Source organism: Schistocerca nitens, chromosome 3 (genome assembly GCF_023898315.1).
Source record: "Schistocerca nitens isolate TAMUIC-IGC-003100 chromosome 3, iqSchNite1.1, whole genome shotgun sequence".
Lineage (NCBI taxonomy): Eukaryota > Metazoa > Arthropoda > Insecta > Orthoptera > Acrididae > Schistocerca > Schistocerca nitens.
In genome coordinates this window covers 175,756,719-175,769,104 of record NC_064616.1, presented here as the reverse complement: position 1 = coordinate 175,769,104, position 12,386 = coordinate 175,756,719, and the positions used below count along the sequence as shown (strand labels likewise).

Sequence of the window (12,386 nt, the reverse complement as noted above, 5' to 3'; positions counted from 1 at the left end):
GACTGTACTCGAAGGCTGGTTCTGAAGGTCCTTGACTCTTTTCCAGCCAATCCGGTAACACCCACTCAAACGCGCCGTGCATACGGACGCGTCATTCGCGCCAAGGGCCAATCCCACGTCAAAGGTCGCCGAGCCAGAAGGCAATATTGATGCAGCGGCGGCAGAGGTGGGTGCTCTTTGTGCGCGTGTCGCTGTTTACCTGCGTGGGAGGGTTGAACACGCGAACGAACCAATTGCGCTGCCCCAGTACAATCAAAGCATTAAATGTATGTCCCTTCCTTTACAAAGTAAAAATTTCACGGTCTGGCAGTTAAGGACTGCTGTTTTTTACGTCAAAAACGTATTTGTTTAGCGACGCTGACGCCTTTTAGATTCATTTCAACACGGTTTGTCCGACGTATCTTCAGGGAGTATAGAGAGTGCGTTTGACGTAGGTGTACGAAATATAAACTTACTGCTGTCATAGCCTTTTCATTGGCCCGCAAACGTTTCTTAGTCACATATGGCAATCGAAGCGAGAAAAATCTGGGGAACAAGACACTTTGTGGGCAGCTGCACCGTTCAAATAATTATTATTTTTGTGTTTTTCGTGATCTAGGCTTCACCCAATTCGACAGTTACTGCTAAGCCGATCAATGAGATGAATGTTTTTTTCTCCTTAGAAAGCAATGAGCATCAGCTTTCCGTCACATAAAGTGGACCTTGTCTATTGTCGTATTTGCTCTTGATTGTGGTTTAATTTTAACTGCGGAATGGATCCGCATCTCGTCCACATTAAGAAAACCGTGCACAGAATCACACATATTTTAGAAGGCTAAATTCCTTTTCTCAGTGGTTCAAAAACGCTTCATCCATCTTTTACAAAGGTTTCTCATCCCAAATTCTTCTTGCAAATTGTAGCGCACTTTTTATTCTGAAATGCCTGTGGTATCACCTACTTTATAACCTTTAACTGATTATCGTTCAGTGCCGTATTTGTGCTGTCTGGATGTTTTTATTCGTAATCGTAGTTTTGAGATGTTTTTCTCACAAATAAGCTCCAAAAGAAGTGTGGTACGTTTAAATTCAGCCACCCAATGTCTAACTTTTTAAAATGAAATATGAGACTCCTTGTAAGTTTTTAGAAATTTTGAAGGAATTTTGACGTCTTGTTGTTCCAGTACACTCATTTCACTAAAAAGCATACAACATCGCTGCTTCAAACTAACAGAGAAAAATAAACTGTTACGCAGATCCAGTCTATTTAGCCTTCGTTACTGAGCAAAATGTATCAGTACAACGAAAACTAAATGTCACTCGTGTCAATGAACCCTCTCTGCACGTAGTCAACATTTCAGCCGTCCATCGTATAAAGTGTACGCAAACTAGGACAGTCATCTGTTACCAGGAAGTTACTGTTGTAGGAACTGCAGGTACTGAAAACCATGTTTCACAAAACTACTCCTTCCATTACCAGAAAATTTTTGCTCTCATCACCGTGTTCTTTACAGTGTACTTTAAACTCTTGAATCCAGCACGTTCCAAGAGACTGAGTGAAATTTTGTCAATTGAATCGTTTACCTCAATCTTTTACTTTGGACTAGGACATATATATATATATATATATATATATATATATATAACAGTTTCTAAAACACTGTTTCTTGACCTTCTGAATGTTCATGCATCGTTTCAATTTCGTTAAACGAAGTTTACTAACAACGACAATTACACTAGCACAAATAATAATAAATGTTTAGGTTTTGCAGACGATCTCGCCGCTTTAGCTGAATCTATACAACATGCAACAATGCATATAAATCTCGTACAAGAGACAGCTTCAAACTCGAGCCAATGTACATCTTTTGAAAAGGGTGTGTGTGTGTGTGTGTGTGTGTGTGTGTGTGTGTGTGAATTCCTAAGGGACTAAACTGCTGAGGTCATCGGTCCACAGGCTCACACATTACTTAAACTAATTTAAGCTAAGAACAACACACACACCCATGCCCGAGGGAGGACTCGAACCCCCGGCGGGAGCGGCCGCGCAATCTGTGGCATGGCGCCTCCAACCGCGCGGCCACTCCGCGCTGCCACCTTTGGAAAAGACTGACTTTATGACAGATGGGAAGGAGGCACCAAAATATATGAAAAATGATCATGAAGGAATAAAAAAAGCTAAAAAATTTAAGTACCTAGGTGAAGTGATCGTATGGCATTTATTGACCGGAATATCACCTTCGGGGTTCGGCCGCCGTATTGCAAGTCTTTTTAGTTGACACCACTTCGGTGACTTGTGTGTCAATGATGATGAAAAAGGGTGACGAAGGACACACAACACCCAGTCCCCTGCCGGGACCCCCCTGCGGGTTCGGGGGTTAGAATAGGCCCGCGGTATTCCTGCCTGTCGTAAGAGGCGACTAAAAGGAGTCTCAAATGTTTCGGCCTTATGTGAAGCTCCCCTCTCGGGTTTGACCTCCATCTTTCTAAATTATTCCGAAGAGCGAGCCAATTGGTGAAGGGCGCCTTACATGGTGCACTGTATCCGTCGTGTATTAAGACCTTTAGCCGGCTTTTTCGTCGTTGCAATGGTGTCCCGCTCGTTTTCCATCTCTTGGGCTAGGATACGTCCCTGGGTGCGATTACTACGCTGCACTCTGCAGTGTTGCTTTTAACTGCGACGACGACCTTGGACGTTTTTGCACCTAAGATCCAGCACGGTAGCCAGTCCGTTGTGGTGGGGCCGCCATGTACCCTGTTGGTTGTAGCCCCCTGACAACACAGGGATCGCTCTACTGATGCCTGCGCCGTTAACTCCCCACGTATGCCAAGAAGTAGATGCCCATCTCCCTGGGGCATCAGGACCCAGCGGCGTAATCTGCCTTCCCAGTCCCGTCACGCCTTTCTCCGCAATGGACAATACCATCCTCCAGTGGAACTGCAGTGGTTTCTTTCACCATCTAGCTGAGCTCCGCCAACTTATCAGCCTTCACCCTTTCTTCTGCATTGCTCTTCAGGAAACTTGGTTTCCAGCAATGCGAACCCCCGACCTCCGTGGCTATCGGGGTTATTATAAGAACCGGGCAGCATATGAAAGGGTGTCTGGTGGCGTCTGCCTCTATGTCCTTCACACTCTGCACAGCGAGTCTGTCCCTCTCCAAACACCTTTAGAGGCTGTCGCTGTTCGGGTGTGGACGCCACAGGCTGTTACCGTCTGCAGTCTTTACCTTCCACCGGATGGTGATGTCTCACAGTATGTCCTGGCTGCGCTGATAGCCCAATTGCCGCCACCTTTCTTGCTATTGGGCGACTTCAACGCCCATAACCCTCTGTGGGCTGGGTCAGTGGCAACAGGTCGAGGCGCCACCGTTGAGCTTTTATTGTCGCAGCTCGATCTCTCGATTTTAAATGATGGTGCCTTCACACACTTCAGTGTGGCGCATGGCACATACTCCGCCATTGACCTTTCAATCTGTAGCCCTAGCCTCTTACCGTCTGTCCAATGGAGTGTGCATGACGACCTGTGTGGTAGTGACCACTTTCCGATCTTTCTGTCACTACCACAGCGTCACTCTTCTGGGCGCCCTAGCAGATGGGCTGTGAATAAGGCTGACTGGGACTTGTTCTCCTCCACTGCCGCTCTTGAGCCTCTCTCTAATGATGGCATTGATGCGGTGGTTCAATCGGTCACCACCGGCATCGTTACTGCCACCGAATCTACCATTCCCCGTTCCTCTGGGTCCCCTCGGCGGCGGACTGTGCCTTGGTGGTCGCCTGAAATCGCTGCAGCGATTAAAGATCGCCGGCGGGCGCTACAGCGTCACAAGTGACATCCCTGCATTGAAAACCTCATCACCTTCAAACGGCTGCGTGCGCGGGCCCGCCACCTTATCCGCCAAAGCAAGCAGGAGTGCTGGGAGCGGTATGTGTCCACCATTTGCCTCCATGTCTCTCCATCGCAGGTCTGGGCCAAGATCCGACGCCTCTATGGCTATCGGACCCCTGTCAGCGTCCCTGCGCTCTCACTGAATGGAGCAGTTTGTACAGACTCCGGCGAAATTGCCAACAGCTTGGCAGAGCATTTTACTCTTAGTTCCGCTTCTTCCAATTGCCCACTGGCCTTCCGCTCCATTAAAGAGCGGATGGAACGTCGGGGCCTTTCGTTTCGCACCCACCACCCAGAATCGTACAATGCTCCATTCAGTGAGTGGGAATTTCGCAGTGCCCTAGCCGCTTGCCCTGATACCGCTCCTGGGCCAGATGGCATCCACTGTCAGATGCTGAAACACCTTTCAGTGAACTGCCAGCGGCGCCTCCTCGATCTTTACAACCGTCTTTGGGTCGAGGGGGAGTTTCCGTCGCAATGGCGGGAAAGCATTGTCATCCCCGTTTTGAAACCTGGAAAGAACCCTCTGGAGGTGGACAGCTACCGTCCCATTAGCCTCACCAACGTTCTTTGCAAGTTGCTTGAACGGATGTTGATCCGGCGCTTGAATTGGGTACTGGAGTCTCGGGGCCTTCTGGCTCCGTCTCAGGGTGGGTTCCGTAAAGGCCGCTCCGCCACCGACAATCTGGTGAGCCTGGAGTCGGCCATCCGTACTGCCTTTGCCCGCCGTCATCACCTGGTCGCTGTCTTTTTCGACATGCGGAAGGCGTACGATACGACATGGCGTCATCACATCCTTTCTACGCTTCATGGATGGGGTCTTCGGGGTCCTCTGCCGATTTTTATCCGCAATTTTCTGTCGTATCGTACCTTCCGCGTGCAAGTCGCGGCCTCGTATAGTTCCTCCCACGTCCAGGAGAACGGTGTGCCACAGGGTTCTGTTTTAAGTGTCTGCCTGTTTTTAATAGCCATTAACGGGCTCGCTGCGGCCGTGGGAAATTCTGTCTCCGCTTCCCTGTATGCTGACGACTTCTGCCTTTACTGTAGCTCTATTGGCATTGCAGCTGCTGAACGTCAGCTACAGGGCGCAATCCGCAAGGCGCAGTCTTGGGCTGTAGCGCGTGGTTTTCAGTTTTTGGCTGCCAAGACCCGCGTTATGCATTTCTGCCGGCGCCGAACGGTCCATCCTGCGCCGCGGCTTTATCTTGACGGTGAACTACTTGCTGTGGTGGGGACCCACAGGTTTTTGGGTGTACTTTTTGATGCCCGGTTGACTTGGCTGCCTCATATTCGGCAGCTTAAACAGGCGTGTTGGCGGCATCTCAATGCTCTACGATGTTTGAGCCACACCAGCTGGGGCGCCGTCCGATCTATCTTGTTACGGCTCTACCAGGCGTTAATCCAGTCCCGTTTGGATTATGGGAGCCCGGCTTATGGCTCCGCTTCCCCATCTGCGTTGCGGGTACTGGACCCAATACTACACAGCGGGATACGACTTGCCACTGGTGCCTTCCGCACCAGCCCTGTGGACAGCATACTAGTGGAGTCAGGTGTACCTCCCCTGCGGTTACGGCGCCAACGTTTGCTGGCCGCTTATGCTGCCCATGTTTTTAGCTTGCCCGGGCATCCAAACTATCGTCTCCTGTTCCCGCAATCGGTCGTCCATCTGCCAGAACGTCGGCCCCGGTCTGGTTGTACGATCGCCGTCCGCGTCAAAGAGCTTCTCTCCGGGCTTAGGGTTTTCACTGTTCCACCTCCTTTCCGGGCCACTTTGCGTACACCCCCATGGTGTGTTCCTCGCCCTTGCCTTCGGCTCGACTTGGCACAGGGCCCGAAGGACTCAGTCCCTCCAGAGGCCTTCCGCCGCCGCTTTTATTCCATCCTGGCCACGTATCAGGGCTCTGGCATTGTTTACACTGACGGTTCGATGGTTGCTGGTCGTGTCGTGTATGCGCTAACTCTAGGGGACCATTCCGAACAACGTTCCTTGCAGGATGGCTGCAGCGTTTACACTGCTGAACTGGTTGCCATCTTTCGTGCCCTAGAGTATATCCGCTCCTGCTCAGGTGAGTCCTTCGTTATCTGTAGCGATTCCCTGAGCGGTTTACGAGCTCTAGACCAGTGTTTCCCTCGTTCTCGTCTGGTGATGGCTATCCATGAGTCCCTGCATACTCTTGCCCGTTGCGGCCGCTCTGTGGTCTTTGTGTGGACCCCCGGTCATGTCGGTATCCCGGGCAAAGAACGTATTGACCGCCTGGCCAAACAGGCAGCCAGTGAACCCACTCTAGACATTGGCCTTCCGGAGACTGATTTGAGGGCAGTCTTATGCCGCAAAGTTATCTCGCTTTGGGACGCTGAATGGCGCGGTCTGACCGCCCCTAATAAACTCCGTGCCGTCAAGGAGACGACGACTGTGTGGCTCTCCTCCTTGCGAGTCTCTCGCAAGGAGTCTGTCGTCCTCTGTCGACTGCGCATTGGGCACACCCGGATGACCCATGGTCACTTATTACGCCGTGAGGACCCCCCTCTCTGTCGCTGCGGTTCGGCATTGACAGTGGTCCACATTTTGTTGGACTGTCCACTTTTATTTGTGCTCAGGCAGACGTTTGCGCTGCCTGACACGCTCTCTGCCCTTTTAATAGATGACTCTGCCATGGTGGACTTAGCTTTGCGTTTTATTCGGGCAGGGGGTTTTTATAGTTTAATCTGAGTGTTTATGTTTTTTAGTGTTGATTCTGGCTTTTAACCTCTGATTTTAAACTGAGTTTTTAATGTGTTCTTGGTGGTTGGCTTTTCCTCTTTTTTTCTCTCTGGTCGGCCAACCACCGTCACACTCTGTGTGTTTTAATTTGTTTTGTCTGATCTCTGTCGGAGTCTTTCTCGTCCTGTGTCGTCTGACGTCTTTCCTGCTGTTCGTTTTTTATTCTCTTTGGGCGGTTTTAATTTTTTGGAAAAAGGGACCGATGACCATCGCAGTCTGGTCCCTTTAATCCCACAAACCAACCAACCAACCCCTGCCGGGAATCGAACCCGGGGCCTTTGCGTGGTAAGCAGTAACGCTACCGCTGCGCTACAGAGGTGGACAGTACCTAGCTGAAATAACACAACAAAATCCTTTGGACAAAGAATCTAACTTAGAAAGCCAAAGAAAATCGAAGTGGCTTTTCAATCAACTAAAAACCTGTACAAAGAAGAATTTATTTCCATAAACGCAAAACTCCAGCATTACAACACTTTCATTTGACCGGAATGCCTTTATGCTTCAGAACGTTCTTCGTTAAATACTGCGAAAACAACCAGGTGAAAGAGAAAAGAACCAAAGGAAAATTGTCAGGAAAATCTGGAGACCAAAATGTGACAATGGGAAGTGGCAATTAAGAACTAATAGACACGTTTATGAAAAGAAATAGAATGAATATAAGGCACAACGAGGAATCCATGTTAAGAGAAAAAACTGAGAGTGGTGCAGTGGAACAATGCACTAGCTGAATGAGCGCGGCGTGTCGACACTTGGGTTAAGACGACAAGCGTGTGAAATTATTGCGAGACGGGCTAGCCTCAGTCAGTGTAAGATGCCAGTGCAGCAGTAATGTGTGGCGCAGGCAAGGCGATGTCTTCATCGTCGGGGTCAGTGGTGTTGCTCAGTACGTGGGCAGGAGTGGCTCACTGGCCCAAGTGTGCTGCTGTGTGGTATAAATAACCGTCGGTTTGTAGCAGACTCAATCACACTCCAGCAGTGCCACCAGGATACAAGAGCAGCTACATACGGTGAGACTACACGATAAATCAGTCATATCTAAAGGCCGTAAATTCAACTAAATACCTAGGAATTACAGTTACAAACAACATAAATTGGAAGGAACACATAGAAAATGTTGTGGGGAAGAATAACCAAAGACTGCATTTTATTGGCAGAACACTTAGAAAATGTACAGATCTAGTTAAAAGTCTGCCTACAATAGGCTTGTCCGCCTTCTTTTAGAATACTGCTGCGCGGTGTGGGATCCTTACCAGATAGTACTGACGGATTACATCGAGAAAGTACAATGAAGGGCGAAATAAGGGAGAGAGTGTCATGGACATGATACAGTATTTGGGATGGACGCCATTAAAAGAAAGGCGTTTTTCGTTGCTGTGGAATCTTCAGTCACCAATTTTCTCCTCCGAATGCGAAAGTATTTTGCTACGCAGACCTATATAGGGAGAATGGCTCTGAGCAGTATGGGACTTAACATCTGAGGTCATCAGTCCCCTACAACTTAGAACTACTTAAACCTAACTAACCTAAGAATATCACACACATCCATGCCTGAGGCAGGATTTGAACCTGCAACCGTAGCGGTCGCGCGGTTCCAGACTGCAGCGCCTAGAACCGCTCGGCCACTGCGGCTGGCATATAGGGAGAAACGATAATCATAATACAATAAGGGAAATCAGAGTTCGCACGGAAAGATATAGGTGTTCGTTTGTTCCGCGCGCTAAACGAGATTGGAATAATGAATGATTATTGTGAAGGTAGTTCGATGAACCCTCTGCCAGGCTTGAGTCGTGCTTGGGTTGCTCAGTTGGTAGAGCACTTGCCCGCGAAAGGCAAAGGTCCCGAGTTCGAGTCTCGGTCCGGCACACAGTTTTAATCTGCCAGGACGTTTCATATCAGCGCGCACTCCGCGGGAAAGTGAAAATCTCATTCTGGAAACATCGCCAAGGTTGCGGCTAAGCTATGTCTCCGCAATATCCTTTCTTTCAGGAGTGCTAGTTCTGCAAGGTTCGCAGGAGGGCTTCTATAAAGTTTGGAAGGTAGGAGACGAGGTACTGGTAGAAGTAAATATTGTGAGGACGGGGCGTGAGTCGTGCTTGGGTGGCTCAGTTGGTAGAGCACTTGCTCGCGAAAGGCAAAGGTCTCGAGTTGGAGTCTCGGTCCGGCACACAGTTTTAATCTGCCAGGACGTTTCATATCAGCGCACACTCCGCTGGAAAGTGAAAATCTCATTCTGGAAACATCCCCAAGGCTGTGGCTAAGCTATGTCTCCGCAATATCCTTTCTTTCAGGAGTGCTAGTTCTGGAAGGTTCGCAGGAGGGCTTCTATAAAGTTTGGAAGGTAGGAGACGAGGTACTGGAAGAAGTAAAGTTGTGAGGACTGGGCGTGAGTCGTGCTTGGGTGGCTCAGTTGGTAGAGCACTTACCCGAGAAAGGCAAAGGTCTCGAGTTCGAGTCTGGGTCCGGCACACAGCTTTAATCTGCCAGGATGTTTCACTTAAATATGATTTGCAGAGTGTCCATGTAGATGTAGTGTCGCCAGACATAGCCGTGGGTCGAGTCGCCGGACTAATTCTGCTCGCTGAACTTGGTGCCAGAGCGATCTTGGCAGTCCACTCCAGCAACAGCCAGACTCCGGCCAGGAGGCAGCTAATCGCACCCCAGACACAGCAGTCCGTTCCGACAATGTGGTGGGCGCGCCTATTGCCGCTTGCCTTGGCCGCCTGGGTGCGGCGATTCATCGAAGAGATGCTACTTCTGCAAGGTTCCTGTACGTGACGCTGACGTGGGTGCTTTGGCTCGAGCAACACTGCCGTGGGCCTGCAAAGCGTGTTGCAGACAGCTGGATGGACGCTAGCGGTCGGGTGACCGAGAACAGGCCCACTGCTGTGGGGCAGGGGCGTGGACGCCTCCACACCACGCCGCAGAACCAATGTATAAGTTGAAAATGAAGTGTTAATTTTGACAGCCGTTTCTTTTCTGGGTCTCATCGGCCTATCATTCCGCCTCTTGACAATGCAGCCACCCACACAACCCCTGGGGTCGGCCATAGACCTCTTAACCACTTGCAACATCTGGTCACGGGTTGCCGAGAGTATGGCACACCGACAAGCACCAGCCAATGTAGTTGATGAACTCTGTCTGAGCGGTCTAAGGCGCTGCAGTCATGGACTGTGTGGCTGGTCCTGGCGGAGGTTCGACTCCTCCCTCGGGCATGGGTGTGTGTGTGTTTGTCCTTAGGATAATTTAGGTTAAGTAGTGTGTAAGCATAGGGACTGATGACCTTAGCAGTTGAGTCCCATAAGATTTCACACACATTTGAGCATTTTTGAACTCTGTCTGAAGCAGCATGAAATGACTTTCTCATAGTTGCCATCAAAAGTTAGTTCCACTCGAAGCTCAGTTGGGTTCAAATATGGCTCTAAGCATTACGGGACTTAACATCTGAGGTCATCAGTCCCCTAGACTTAGAACTACTTAACCCTAACTACCCTAAGGACATCACACACATCCATGCCCGAGGCAGGATTCGAACCTGCAACCGTAGCAGTCGCGTGGTTCCTGACTGGTAGCACCTATAACTGCTCGGCCACAGCGGCCGGCCGCTGAGTTGGGTTAGAGGCATTATTGCTGCCCGAGGTGGCGGGTATGTGTACTAAATTTCGCGCTCTTAATACACCACAGATCACCTAAAAATTTTATCGTGTGTACTTCCTACTATACTGTATATATACAATAAGTAAAATTTCGTTACTTGCTGTCCTTCCTGGAGTTATAATTTTAATGGTCAGCATTCACGTTCGCGTTCTTATAAGACTGCAGATAGCCTCATGCGGTTTTAACCCCAGCTTCTTGGCGTTCAGAAAGCCTCTCATATTATTCAAAATTGCCCCATAGCATACTAAATACATATTTACGGAATGACGGATCGACAGAAGCGAAAGTAGTGACCCACGGCCATGAAACGTGTGTAATATGGTCATTTCTGTTCATTCCACTGAGGAAGTTAACCGAAAGTAAGTAACGAAAATCGGAAAATTATATTTTACATTGCAGTATAACGACTGAAACTTCGTAAGCCTGATAGACATCTTTTTTCATGTCTGTACGGTTTGCAAGTACAAATTTCACCAAGCTCTGGCAGATCGAAAACCACAACACGAGGAAACGATAATAGAGTTAAATGTGTAGCCTGCATTAGAGTCGAATCAGGGACGCCCAAGCTATACGAGTTTCAGCAAAGTAAGAAATGGCATTTGCACAGTGCATTGGACTATACACAGGTCTGATTAGTTCATATTTCGAACAGGCTGCAGTAATGGTCTGAGAAGACAAGTTTTATTCACCTGCCGTACAGGTTGGATGTAATGTATGATTATAAGAAATTGTGAGAACTTGCTGGCAAAGGGAGGGTACGTGGCAGCGGACAACTTTGGGATCTCGTTAAATAAACCACAAATTGCACTTAACGATGATCGAGATGTATCCTGCACTGTTTAGATTCCGAAACAGCAGAGGTATAGAGCCATTGCTGGCTGTGGTTCCCACATTTTGATGCGCGGAATTGATTTTTTATGTCTGCGCCTAATATACACTGGTAGCTACCGCGATCGTAGACGATACAACATTATAAAATAATCATCAGAGACGCCAATGCAGAATTCGTCCTCATTCAAAAACAGAATTTTACACAAATCGTTCCTGCAGAAGCACCATCCTCTGCACCACCGGATGTGGGATGTACGATGAAGTGTGAGGGGGGCCCGGTGTGGTGACTGGCTCCGTTACTTATGGCAGCTTCCAACAAAAGATTCGTGATAGTCCTATTGACACACTGGCTGTAATTTGCGCTGAGAAATTTCAATCGGCAATGGGTGCGATACAAGCATCAATCTGCATACAGATGCCACCTGAACCTAGGACGACTAGAAAGAATAGCTTCCTAGGATCAACAACATCACCGCTAATACACTGCTGCCACAAAATGTCCAACATGTTGAACGCTTCTCCGGAAAGGCCCATCCAGCTTCTCCCGAGGCAACAATATGACCTCTCTGAAATTAACTCAAATTATGATCCCATTCACCGCAATGGCTGCATTAAAAGATTTAATGTTCCACTGATACTATGATCGAAACAGCAAGTCACTCTTTCAGCGAGTCAGATACACTTTTTATTGGCACAGCTTTCATGATCAGGACGTGCTTGCTACTACCCCCACAGCAGTACACTTGGAATATTTTCTTTACTTCTCTCCCTCACTGCTCCATACAAATATGCTGTTTCTACGTCACGTCTTTAGAGGCGTCCATTGTTCATTTTCCACTACTGTGCATACAGAAAGAGCGAGCGATATGGTGCAGTGGTTAGCACAACGGATAGGAATTCGGTAGGACAGTTGTTTAAAACTCGTTCGGCTACAGAGATTCATGTTTCCTGAGGTTTCTTTACATCGGTTGAGACAAATGCTGGAACTGTTAATTGAAATGGACACAGAAGGTACACTACCCTATTCTCCTACCTCCCCCCCCCCCCCTCCACCAATTTCGAGGAGCTCGTGTTTCGTCCCAAGAGACTTTGTTGTCATCAGATATTAAACCCAAATCTTTCAAACATACAGAAAAATGGCGGTGGCAGGATATATTGCGAAATTCCGATAAAATGGCAGATGACTAAGAATTCTGGGACGCGTCAAAGAACAAATTTCTGACGTACGAGGCCGAGCTGAACAGTTACGCCTCGGAATTTATGTGATATTTCGTAAAG

General features: G+C 48.6%; 1 non-coding gene across 1 annotated transcript; it reads right to left on the bottom strand.

Moving 5' to 3' along the window:
* Positions 1-6,871: 6,871 nt before the first annotated feature.
* Trnag-acc (transfer RNA glycine (anticodon ACC)) lies at positions 6,872-6,942 on the bottom strand. The gene has a single exon. It is a non-coding gene; the product is annotated as a tRNA-Gly (tRNA).
* Between the last annotated feature and the right edge of the window lie 5,444 nt (positions 6,943-12,386).